At 41.6% G+C, this 13,926-nt stretch overlaps 1 protein-coding gene across 2 annotated transcripts in view; it reads right to left on the bottom strand.

Annotated features, from left to right (window-relative positions):
* The window catches only part of LOC110524918 (jade family PHD finger 3), a 45,164-nt gene extending 37,427 nt beyond the window's left edge, over positions 1-7,737 (bottom strand). For both annotated transcript variants that reach the window (XM_090236535.1, XM_090236534.1), the window contains exon 1: positions 7,547-7,737. The gene's annotated coding sequence lies outside the window, so the exon portion shown is untranslated. The remainder of the gene's footprint in view (positions 1-7,546) is intronic.
* Between the last annotated feature and the right edge of the window lie 6,189 nt (positions 7,738-13,926).

The raw sequence follows: 13,926 nt of genomic DNA, 5'->3' as shown, positions 1-13,926 counted from the left end.
ACTGACACGTCCTATTTAGGGATACTGACACGTCCTATTTAGGGATACTGACACGTCCTATTTAGAGATACTGACACATCCTATTTAGAGATACTGACACATCCTATTTAGAGATACTGCTACTGACACGTCCTATTTAGAGAAACTGCTACTGACACGTCCTATTTAGAGACACTGCTACTGACACGTCCTATTTAGAGACACTGCTACTGACACGTCCTATTTAGAGATAATGACACGTCCTATTTGGAGACACTGCTACTGACACGTCCTATTTAGAGACACTGCTACTGACACGTCCTATTAAGAGATACTGACACATCCTATTTAGAGATACTGCTACTGACACGTCCTATTTAGAGACACTGCTACTGACACGTCCTATTTGGAGATACTGCTACTGACACGTCCTATTAAGAGATACTGCTCCTGACACGTCCTATTAAGAGATACTGACACATCCTATTTAGAGATACTGCTACTGACACGTCCTATTTAGAGACACTGCTACTGACACGTCCTATTTGGAGATACTGCTGACAATGGAAGTGGTGGGGGGTGTGTCTAATGGCAAGCTATTCCCTATATAGTGCACTACTATAGACCGAAGCCCTATTCCCTATATATAGTGCTCTACTATAGACAAGAGCCCTATTCCCTATATAGTGCACTACTATAGACCAGAGCCCTATTCCCTATATAGTGCACTACTATAGACCAGAGCCCTATTCCCTATATAGTGCACTACTATAGACCAGAGCCCTATTCCCTATATAGTGCACTACTATAGACCGAAGCCCTATTCCCTATATAGTGCTCTACTATAGACAAGAGCCCTATTCGCTATATAGTGCACTACTATAGACAAGAGCCCTATTCCCTATATAGTGCACTATTATAGACCAGAGCCCTATTCCCTATATAGTGCACTACTATAGACCAGAGCCCTATTCCCTATATAGTGCACGACTATAGACCAGAGCCCTATTCCCTATATAGTGCACGACTATAGACCGAAGCCCTATTCCCTGTATAGTACAATACTATAGACCAGAGCCCTATTCACTATATAGCGCACTACTATAGACCGAAGCCCTATGGCTTTTTACCAGCCAAAATATTTTTGCCCCATTATCACATCAACCCCCTCCCCAGATGAGCATGCTCTGTAATGTTTCTAAAACAGGAAATGTATTAGTAAGAAGTAATGTGGTATACTACTCAATTTAATGTGACCAATGTAATGTGAGTCTTTTAATCAAAATATCAGAGACAAAATGTTCAGCTGCCCCTTTAAGGGCGGGAGGTTACCGTGGTAATGGTGTCACATGTCTGAGATGTTGGATGTGACTTGTAGTAGACAGCCACTCTGCTATCAGTTGAAGCAGCAGAACCAAACTAACATTGAACAACAACCTAGCTTGTGGACGAAACCATGTACAAAGCCAAGAAACACAGGACAAAGTCCCACTTTGCTGACTGGACTAAATCACACCAACTTCCATGTCTGTGGCAGTGCCCTCAAATATGAATCTATCAGCACGAAAACTGACAATTCAGCCACTTTATAACTTGTTAATATGCTGTAAGATGTGACACAGATGTTTTAGAGTTGTTGCTTGTCATACGACAGGATTCCTAGTTTGTGTCATGTTGAAGTTACTGTATTGCCCTCATCTACAGCATAACTACCATTTCCAGAACAACCGATAATCGTCCAACCCGACATATCGGGTCGATATTGGCCTTTTCTAGTCTATCGGCTGTCCACTATGCCAATAGTCCCTATAGATAGAAACACTGCTGCTATGCCACGAGCACTGTACAATGCTGAGGAATGTCTAGCTGGTCAAATCAGCATCTAGCTCATTCTCTAACAGAAAGGTAAGGTATTGAGACGTGGATGAATTGACCAGTGCCTTCCCCACAGCCTCCCTTAGCTGGTGATACTCTGTGCCTTAGTGTTGATACTCACCAGCTGGGAATATTGAAGACTCATGTTTGATTTGATATGTTAAAAGGAACCACCAGCTTTCATATGTTCTCATGTTCTGAGCAAGGAACTTAAACGTTAGCTTTCTTACATAGCACATATTGCACTTTTACTTTCTTCTCCAACATGTTGTTTTTGCATTATTTAAACCAAATTGAACATGTTTCGTTATTTATTTGAGGCTAAATTGATTTTATTGATGTATTATATTAAGTTAAAATAAGTGTTCATTCAGTATTGTCAATCACCACATCCTCATTGGCAGACTCGACAGCCTTGGTTTCTCAAATGATTGCCTCGCCTGGTTCACCAACTACTTCTCTGATAGAGTTCAGTGTGTCAAATCGGAGGGTCTGCTGTCCGGACCTCTGGCAGTCTCTATGGGGGTGCCACAGGGTTCAATTCTTGGACCGACTCTCTTCTCTGTATACATCAATGATGTCGCTCTTGCTGCTGGTGAGTCTCTGATCCACCTCGACGCAGATGACACCATTCTGTATCCTTCTTTGGACACTGTGTTAACAACCCTCCAGGCAAGCTTCAATGCCATACAACTCTCCTTCCGTGGCCTCCAATTGCTCGTAAATACAAATAAAACTAAATGCATGCTCTTCAACCGATCGCTACCTGCACCTGCCCGCCTGTCCAACATCACTACTCTGGACGGCTCTGACTTAGAATACATGGACAACTACAAATACTTAGGTGTCTGGTTAGACTGTAAACTCTCCTTCCAGACCCACATCAAACATCTCCAATCCAAAGTTAAATCTAGAATTGGCTTCCTATTTCGCAACAAAGCATCCTTCACTCATGCTGCCAAACATACCCTTGTAAAACTGACCATCCTACCAATCCTCGACTTCGGCGATGTCATTTACAAAATAGCCTCCAATACCCTACTCAACAAATTGGATGCAGTCTATCACAGTGCAATCCGTTTTGTCACCAAAGCCCCATATACTACCCACCATTGCGACCTGTACGCTCTCGTTGACTGGCCCTCGCTTCATTCTCGTCGCCAAACCCACTGGCTCCATGTCATCTACAAGACCCTGCTAGGTAAAGTCCCCCCTTATCTCAGCTCGCTGGTCACCATAGCATCTCCCACCTGTAGCACACGCTCCAGCAGGTATATCTCTCTAGTCACCCCCAAAACCAATTATTTCTTTGGCCGCCTCTCCTTCCAGTTCTCTGCTGCCAATGACTGGAACGAACTACAAAAATCTCTGAAACTGGAAACACTTATCTCCCTCACTAGCTTTAAGCACCAACTGTCAGAGCAGCTCACAGATTACTGCACCTGTACATAGCCCACCTATAATTTAGCCCAAACTACTACCTCTTTCCCTACTGTATTTTATTTATTTATTTAGCTCCTTTGCACCCCATTATTTGTATTTCTACTTTGCACATTCTTCCACTGCAAATCTACCATTTACCATTTACTTTGCCACCATGGCCTTTTTTGCCTTTACCTCCCTTATCTCACCTCATTTGCTCACATCGTATATAGACTTGTTTATACTGTATTATTGACTGTATGTTTGTTTTACTCCATGTGTAACTCTGTGTCGTTGTATGTGTCGAACTGCTTTGCTTTATCTTGGCCAGGTCACAGTTGTAAATGAGAACTTGTTCTCAACTTGCCTACCTGGTTAAATAAAGGTGAAATAAAATTAAAATAAATTGTTGTAATTGTCATTATAACAAATAATAAAAATACAAAAATAAGCCGATTGATCAATATCTGCTTTTTTTAGTCCTCCAATAAATCGGTATCGGCGTTGAAAAATCCTAATCGGTCGACCTCTGGTAGGTAGAGTTAATAAAGTGACAATGCATAGATAATAACAGAGAGTAGCAGCAGCGTGGAAGAGGGGGGAGGGGGGCAATGCAAAGAGTCTGGGTAGCCATCTGACTAGATGTTCAGGAGTCTTATGGCTTGGGGGAAGCTGTTGAGAAGCCTCTTCGACCTAGACTTGGCGCTCCGGTACCGCTTGCCGTGCGGTAGCAGAGAGAACAGTCTATGACCAGGGTGGCTGGAGTCTGACCATTTGTAGGGCCTTCCTCTGACACTGCCTGGTATAGAGGTCCTGGCAGGAAGCTTGGCCCCAGTGATCTACTGGACCATATGCACTCCCCTCTGTAGTGCCTTGCGGTCGGAGGCCCGAGCAGTTGCCATACTAAGCAACCAGGCATCCCCTCCACAATCAACTTAGAAACGTTATCTCCATTCCAAAAGACTGAAACAGGTTTCAGATACTTGTGTTGCTCCAAATCTTAATAACCTGTTCACTTCAAATGATATGCCTTGGCTAACGAAGATTAAACAGGACCTGATTAACTGGTCACCCTACCAAAGTCTTTTTGGCAGGATTAATGTCGTCAGGATGAATATCCTTCATCGGCTAAATGATCTACTCTGAAATATCCCCTGCCATCTATCGCAGTCTTTTTGCCAGAAAATGAATGCCAATCTAAATATATCTGGAGCAATAAGAAACCTATTAACCTAAGGATTTAGCAGGGATCTCTTTGCCAAAACCACAACTATATTACTGGTCTGCACATGATTAGTTGGTGCCTAGACAGACACCACACAATTTAGGTTTGGATGGAACCAATAGCATGTCACCCAACCACATTAGCTTCCTTACCATGTATTTAATAGCATTGAAAAGATCCCGACCTTATCTGACAATTGTAACAGTGCAGAATGCACTCTTAGCTTGGAAACATGCAAAGAGGTACCTGCAGATTCCAGACGATGTATCACTCTGGTCACCGTTTGCCCTTAATCAAGATTCCCCCCAAATAAGGAGTATTGGACTTCTGGACTAGAAGAAGAAGATGATGATTGCTGACCTTAGAGCCTTTATTTGCTCAGGACACTCTTATATCGTTCCAACAGATAAAAACTGAGATTGACTTTCTCAACAAAGATTTTTTTTTACCTACATCTTAGACACTTCATAGGAGTCAATTAACTACGTTTTCAAATGACTGAAGATTTGAAATCTATTGACGAATCCTACTGTTCGGAGAGGTTTAATCTCCGACATATATTCTATTCTATTTGACAGAAGTTCCTCATCTTATGCTGCGTTGAAACCCGTTTGGGAGAGAGACATTGGACATGGGTGAGGAAGAATGGGCTTCTATATGCCAACGGGTCTACCCCAAATGCAACTCCATAAGCAAACAACTCCATTTCTTCATAGAACCTACTTTACACCGGTTTGTCTTCACTCTACTTTGATTGTAACATTGTGCTTGACCCTGATTCTGAACATCTGCTCAATAACCTTGTAAACTTAGCCAAAAAAAATCATATTGTTACTATGGTCCACACCTGAAGTACCATCTGCGAGAAAGTGGCTCTCAAGCTTCTGCTATTCAACTCCCCAATAAAATAAAATAAAAAAACTCTGGAAAAGTAAATTCTGTTCGTAGCTGTATACCATTAGTAGGGCCAGGATGATACCAATAATCGCAATATTTTTTCCATGGCAAAAATGAAAACACTGAAGCAATTCACACTCCTTGGTCCTTTAAAAACCTGCTGTATGTAAAATATTGTGTGCTATAGCTTGGAAATAAATACCTGTGACTCGATGACAACATAATAATGATGTTTGTTTACAACATTAGTGAGGTTTTCCTAAAGAAGTTCAATCCGCTTAACGTTTTGTTTCCTCCAGAATTCCTCTGACACTAACTACTTCCACAGACATATCTGGCTCATTGTTCTTTCACCGAATGTATAAATGTGAGGCCTCCGGTTGGCGTTCACACTCACTACCAAATATGGTGATGAGAGGAAGTCCAGTGACCAGCAGTGGGAGAAGATTGAGCAAGATGGCCGTTAAACTACACATTTCCTCATAGATTAAACATTTGATCTCCATACAGTTTTCAGATTCCAAAACTAGAAACTGTAACAAACGGAGTGGACTGCATTTTGTAGACGTTACCCTATGTCAAAGTTTTAAAAAATGACATTGTTTAGAAGGAAAGCCAGGGCAAACAGAAGTATTACACAGGCTCACTTCAAAGTAGGCATTCCCTAACGGAAATATGCAAACCAATGCTAGAAAGCGCCAATAGGATCTCACTAGCTCTTGCTTGGCTCTGCCTACATCCGTGCTTGTTCTTCCCGATATCATTAATTTACTCCAATTGGATACGACAACTTATGGTCTATATTGGGTTAGTTATAAATATATTTGCTACTCCAGTTCCATAGATTAACTACGCTCATTTACGAAAAAGGAAAGTTATTTTCATGAGAATAAAGTGCATGAAATCATTGTGTTTTGTTCTTGTAACTATGGCAGGACGCGTTGTCTAACTTACTACGTTATTCACCATCAACTAACAAGTCTAAGCATAGGCTAACCCAATTTGATATATAACTAGCTAACAGTAATATGGAATCCCAGTATGTAAATAAGAAGACAAATCCACTATCCTACATTTACCTCCACAAATGACCCGTTTCCTGAAGGTAATCAACAGACCCCGGTCACTAAAAATATAGATTCTGTAAAACCATGCATATTGCCTTGCGGTGGTAGCTAGACCAAAACTACAAACCACACACATCCAGACTGGGACAAACCACACACATCCAGACTGGGACAAATCACACACATCCAGACTGGGACAAACCACACACATCCAGACTGGGACAAACCACACACATCCAGACTGGGACAAACCACACACATCCAGACTGGGACAAACCACACACATCCAGACTGGGACAAACCACACACATCCAGACTGGGACAAACCACACACATCCAGACTGGGACAAACCACACACATCCAGACTGGGACAAACCACACACATCCAGACTGGGACAAACCACACACATCCAGACTGGGACAAACCACACACATCCAGACTGGGACAAACCACACACATCCAGACTGGGACAAACCACACACATCCAGACTGGGACAAACCACACACATCCAGACTGGGACAAACCACACACATCCAGACTGGGACAAACCACACACATCCAGACTGGGACAAACCACACATATCCAGACTGGGACAAACCACACATATCCAGACTGGGACAAACCACACATATCCAGACTGGGACAAACCACACATATCCAGACTGGGACAAACCACACATCCAGACTGGGACAAACCACACATCCAGACTGGGACAAAACACTGGCGGCCCTGGCGCCAAGCTCAGGCCTCGCTTCATGACGTGGACTACAGCACCGCGGTGGCTGAAATCAATCGGCGCCGCCACCAACACCACCACCACTCCGGCTACTTGCGATGCCTAAAATATCACTCCATTTTAGCTCCCAGCGGCATTTCTCAATGTCTCAATTAATTCAGACGTTAATCCATTAGAGTATCGATGTGACCGCGTATCACATTAATAATTTGTGCCATACGAGGGTGAAATATCTACATGAGAGAGGAGGAAGTTATCTAGTTAGCAGGCCATAGAGCCTGGCTGAACCATATGGCAAGCAGGCTCGGCACACAACGACAAGATTGTTCAGCGACCTTACCTTGGGCCAGCGGTAAATTCTGCAGCTCGTGATTTCTATCACCCAATTCCTCACATATAAAACACCGCAGACTCTTAGTAAAACGGTATTTTTGGGGGGACAGTATTTCCCAGAGTTAGCAGCAAGCTCTCCGCATTACGGCATAACAGGGCTATTGTACCACCTTGTCCGCTGGGTCATAGACTCCGCCTGGCTTGGGGCTGTATGGTCAACACTGTACTTCGGTTTAAAATCTATTGAATTTATATTTACGGTCTCTGGTTAAAGCATTGGCCTGCGCTACCGTACTGAACTAAACTGGTGATATTCTGTCAAATATATTGAGCTGCATGAGTTATTTTTTTTGATAACATACAACACTTGAAATAAACTGAGTATACAAAACATTAAGAAAATCAGGTCTTTACATAGACTGACCAGGTGAAAAATAAGATCCCTTATTGACATCACTTGTTAAATCCACTTCAATCAGTGTAGATGAAGGGGAGGAAACAGGTTAAAGAAGGATTTTTAAGCCTTGAGACATGGATTGTGTATGTGTGCCATTCAGAAGGTGAATGGGTAAGACAAAATATTTAAGTGCCTTTGGACAGGGTACAGTAGTAGGTGCCAGGCACCCCATTTTGAGTGTTTCAAGAATTGCAATGCTGCTGGGTTTTTCACACTCAACCGTTTTCCCCGTGTGTATCAAGAATGATGCACCACCCAAATGACATCCAGACAACTTGACACAACTGTGGGGCGGATTGGAGTCAACATCCCTGTGGAACTCTTTCAACACCTTGTAGAGTCTATGCCCCGATGAATTGAGGAGGTACAACTCAACAGTAGGAAGGTGTTCCTAATGTTTTGTCCACTCAGTGTATGTGTCCGTTTCAGTCAACAATAATTTGCTCCTGACACAAACATGTGAGTGTTTGTCAAATGCAGAGAAATGTCAACAAACTAAGTTTAATCAAGATGTGAAGGATGAAAGTCTTAAGTGGATTATATATTGTAAATCTGTTTACTATATCTGGATATGGCCAGTCAGCCACAAACATATAAATTCAGCAAAAAAAGAAACGTCCTCTCACTGTCAACTGCGTTTATTTTCAGCAAACTTAACGTGTAAATATTTGTATGAACATAACAAGATTAAACAACTGAGACATAAATTGAACAAGTTCCACAGACATGTGACTAACAGAAATTGAATAATGTGTCCCTGAACAAAGGGGGGTTCAAAATCAAAAGTAACAGTCAGTATCTGGTGTGGCCACCAGCTGCATTAAGTACTGCAGTGCATCTCCTCCACATGGACTGCACCAGATGTGCTAGTTCTTGCTGTGAGATGTTAAAAAAATAAACCTCACTCTTCCACCAAGGTACCTCCAAGTTCCCTTTTTTTTGTTGCTGAGTTTATTTCTGTTTACTATACCTGATTTTGGCCATTATCAGCCAACAACTATTTTTTTTAACCTTCATTTAAATAGGCAAGCCAGTTAAGAACACATTCGTATTTACAATGAAGGCCTAGCCCGGCCAATGCTGGGTCAATTGTGTGCCACCCTATGGGACTCCGAATCACAGCCGGTTGTGATTCAGCCTGGAATCAAACCAGGGTCTGTAGTGACACCTCTAGCACTGAGATGCAGTGCCTTAGACCACTGCACCACTTGTGAGCCCAGTTATTATCCTGAGACAGGATATCCTGTATATCTGTTTACTATACCTGGTTACGGCTATTGCCAGCCAACTACCATGTACAGTTGAAGTCGGAAGTTTACATACACTTAGGTTGGAGTCAGTAAAACTCGTTTTTCAACCACTCCACAAATTTCTTTTTAACAAACTATAGTTTTGGCAAGTCGGTTAGGACATCTACTTTGTGCATGACACAAGTAATTTTTCCAACAATTGTTTACAGACAGATTATTTAACTTATAATTCACTGTATCACAATTCCAGTGGGTCAGAAGTTTACATACACTAAGTTGACTGTGCCTTTAAACAGCTTGGAAAATTCCAGAAAATTATGTCATGGCTTTAGAAGCTTCTGATAGGCTATTAGACATAATTTGAGGCAATTGGAGGTGTACATGTGGATGTATTTCAAGACCTACCTTCAAACTCAGTGCGTCTTTGCTTGACATCATGGGAAAATCAAAAGAAATCAGCCAAGACCTCAGAAAATAAATTGTAGACCTCCACAAGTCGGGGCGGCAGGGTAGCCTAGTGGTTAGAGCGTTGGACTAGTAACCAGAAGGTTGCGAGTTCAAACCCCCGAGCTGACAAGGTACAAATCTGTCGTTCTGCCCCTGAACAGGCAGTTCCCAGGCCGTCATTGGAAATAAGAATTTGTTCTTAACTGGTTAAATAAAGGTAAAACATTTTTTTTTTTAAAGTCTGGTTCATCCTTGGGAGCAATTTCCAAATGCCTGAAGCTACCACATTCATCTGTACAAACAATAGTATGCAAGTATAAACACCTTGGAACCACGCAGCCGTCAGTCATACTGCTCAGGAAGGAGACGCGTTCTGTCTCCTAGAGATGAATGTACTTTAGTGCGAAAAGTGCAAATCAATCGCAGAACAGCAAAGGACCTTGTGAAGATGCTGGATGAAACAGGTACAAAAGTATCTATATCCATAGTAAAATGAGTCCTATATCAACATAACCTGAAAGGGCGCTCAGCAAGGAAGAAGCCACTGCTCCAAAACCGCCATAAAAAAGCCAGACTACGGTTTGCACATGGGGACAAAGATCATACTTTTTGGAGAAATGTCCTCTATTCTGATGAAACAAAATTAGAACTGTTTGGCCATAATGACCATCGGTATGTTTGGAGGAAAAGGGGGGAGGCTTGCAAGCCGAAGAACACCATCCCAACCGTGGTGCACGGGGGTGGCAGCATCATGCTGTGGGGGTGCTTTGCTGTAGGAGGGACTGGTGCACTTCACAAAATAGATGGCATCATGAGGTAGGAAAATTATGTGGATATATTGAAGCAACATCTCAAGACATCAGTCGGGAAGTTTAAGCTTGGTTGCAAATGGGTCATCCAAATGGACAATGACCCCAAGCATACTTGCAAAGTTGTGGCAAAATGGCATAAGGACAACAAAGTCAAAGTATTGAAGTGGCCATCACAAAGCCCTGACCTCAACCCTATAGAAAAGTTGTGAACAGAATTGAAAAAGCGTGTGCGAGCAAGGAGGCCTACAAACCTGACTCAGTTACACCAGCTCTGTCAGGAGGTATGGGCCAAAATTCACCCAACTTATTGTGGGAGGCTACCCAAAATGTTTGGCCAAAGTTAAACAATTTAAAGGCAATGGTACCAAATACTAATTGAATGTATGTAAACTTCTGACCCACTGGGAATGTGATGAAAGAAATAAAAGCTTAAATCAATCATTCTCTCTACTATTATTCTGACATTTCACATTCTTAAAATAAAGTGGTGATCCTAACTGACCTAAGACAGGGAATTTTTACTAGGATTAAATGTCAGGAATTGTGAAAAACTGAGTTTAAATGTATTTGGTTAAAGTCTGTACGGTATAACAAGAAAATCTCCCACAATGACGCCACACTAAAATCTAAAATAAACACACCACAGAACATAAAACTGATCTTTTGACAAATATATTAAACATGTTGATTCTACAAAAGAAGCAGATACAAAAAGGAATTATTTTTACAAAGTCCAATCATATCATTCCTTCAACAAATATTACAGTACATTGTCTATCCCAAATGGCACCCTAGTCCTTTTATAGTGCACTACCCTGGTCAAAAGTAGTGTACTATAAAGGGAACAGGGTGCCATTTAGGAAGTACACAGTGCCTTTGGAATGTATTCAGACCCCTTGACTTTTTCCACATTTTGTTATGTTACAGTTTTATTCAAAAATTGATTAAATAAATAAAAATCCTCAGCAATCTACACACAATACCCCATAATGACAAAGCAAAAACTGTTTTGTTTTTTAAAACTTTGGGCAAATGTAAAAACAAATACAAAACAGAAATACCTTATTTATATTTACATATTAGAGTTCACCAAAATGCACCGAAAGGACTCTGACCATGAGAAACAAGATTCTCTGGTCTGATGAAACCAAGATTGAACTCTTTAGCCAGAATGCCAAGTGTCACGTCTGGAGGAAATCTGGCACCAACCCGATATAACATCTCTGGAGACCTGAAAATAGCTGTGCAGCGACGCTCCGCATCAAACCTGACAGAGCTTGGATCTGCAGAGAAGAATGGGAGAAACTCCCCAAATACAGGTGTGCCAAGTTATCTTCATACCCATGAAGACTGGAGGCTGTTATCGCTGCTCAAGGTGCTTCAACAAAGTGCTGAGTAAAGGGTCTGAATACTTATGTAAATATAATATTTCAGTTTATTTTGAATAAATTAGCAAAAATGTCTAAAAACCCATTTTTTCTTTGTCATTATAAGGTATTGTGATTGAGGAAACAATTTTTTTAAATCAATTTTAGAATAAGGTTGTTACGTAACAAAATGTGGAAAAAGTCCAGGGGTCTGAATACTTTCCGAAGGCACTTTACATTTCATCACAGAAGAAAACAACATTACCACCTACATCGCTTCCTGTCTGGTCCCATAGAAAACAACATTACCACCTACATCTCTTCCTGTCTGGTCCCATAGAAAACAACATTACCACCTCCATCTCTTCCTGTCTGGTCCCAAAGAAAACAACATTACCACCTCCATCTCTTCCTGTCTGGTCCCAAAGAAAACAACATCTCTTCCTGTCTGGTCCCAAAGAAAACAACATTACCATCTACATCTCTTCCTGTCTGGTCCCAAAGAAAACAACATTACCATCTCTTCCTGTCTGGGCCCATAGAAAACAACATTACCATCTACATCTCTTCCTGTCTGGTCCCAAAGAAAACAACATCTCTTCCTGTCTGGTCCCAAAGAAAACAACATTACCATCTACATCTCTTCCTGTCTGGTCCCAAAGAAAACAACATTACCATCTCTTCCTGTCTGGGCCCATAGAAAACAACATTACCATCTACATCTCTTCCTGTCTGGTCCCAAAGAAAACAACATTACCACCTCCATCTCTTCCTGTCTGGTCCCAAAGAAAACAACATCTCTTCCTGTCTGGTCCCAAAGAAAACAACATTACCATCTACATCTCTTCCTGTCTGGTCCCATAGAAAACAACATTACCATCTCTTCCTGTCTGGGCCCATAGAAAACAACATTACCATCTACATCTCTTCCTGTCTGGTCCCAAAGAAAACAACATTACCACCTCCATCTCTTCCTGTCTGGTCCCATAGAAAACAACATTACCATCTCTTCCTGTCTAGTCCCATAGAAAACAACATTACCATCTCTTCCTGTCTGGGCCCATAGAAAACAACATTACCATCTACATCTCTTCCTGTCTGGTCCCATAGAAAACAACATTACCACCTACATCTCTTCCTGTCTGGTCCCATAGAAAACAACATTACCACCTACATCTCTTCCTGTCTGGTCCCATAGAAAACAACATTACCACCTACATCTCTTCCTGTCTGGTCCCATAGAAAACAACATTACCATCTCTTCCTCTCTGCAATACATTCCAAATCCTTAGATCTATTTAGTTAACATTGTGTGTAGTCTTGAAAGCTGATTTGTGCACATTCTGGTTGGCTTTCAATAAAAAAATATTCACAACTTGAGAGCAGAAAACAAAAATACAAAATAAGAATCGAGACTTATAAAAATCCTCAGCCTTTCCCCAAACTCATTTCAGTGTTGTAACCAAAGTGTTACCTGAATCATGTGGCATGGGATGTATTCATTTGTGCAAACGTATTACAGTGGTGTAACCAGGGTTACAGATACAACCTGAATCATGTGGCATGGGGTATATTCATTAGTGCAAACTCATTTCTATTTGACATATTCAGGTGGATACAACCCCGTTTTGCCCTGTTTGCTTCAGTTTATTTCCTAGTGAATACACTCTCGTACTCATTAATCAGATCAATGTCCAGTCAGCTATTTACACCTGTATCACCTTGACAACGTGTCTGGAAACAACCCAGGTAACCCAGGTAACCACTAAGGAAGTCCAGCTGACTTGCTGCTCTACTAAACACCCTAACAAATATGTGAAGAGAAAACACATGAAACATACCAAACAATGTCACATAGCTAGATGAACCAACTTCCGCCCCCCCCCCTTCTAAAATGTACAACAATGATGATTACTACCATAAATAAACTGTAGCAAGCCTGTGTTTATAAGTGTGGACATATCGTCTTTACAACTTCAGCATTCTTTTATGACACAGCTGATGCCACGCAGGGCCAACAGGCCAGAAGGTTGAGGGTTTACTGACCACCATGG

The sequence above is a fragment of the Oncorhynchus mykiss genome, chromosome 5 (assembly GCF_057628025.1).
Source record: "Oncorhynchus mykiss isolate SJ-2025 chromosome 5, ASM5762802v1, whole genome shotgun sequence".
NCBI lineage: Eukaryota > Metazoa > Chordata > Actinopteri > Salmoniformes > Salmonidae > Oncorhynchus > Oncorhynchus mykiss.
This window is presented reverse-complemented; position numbering and strand designations above follow the sequence as displayed.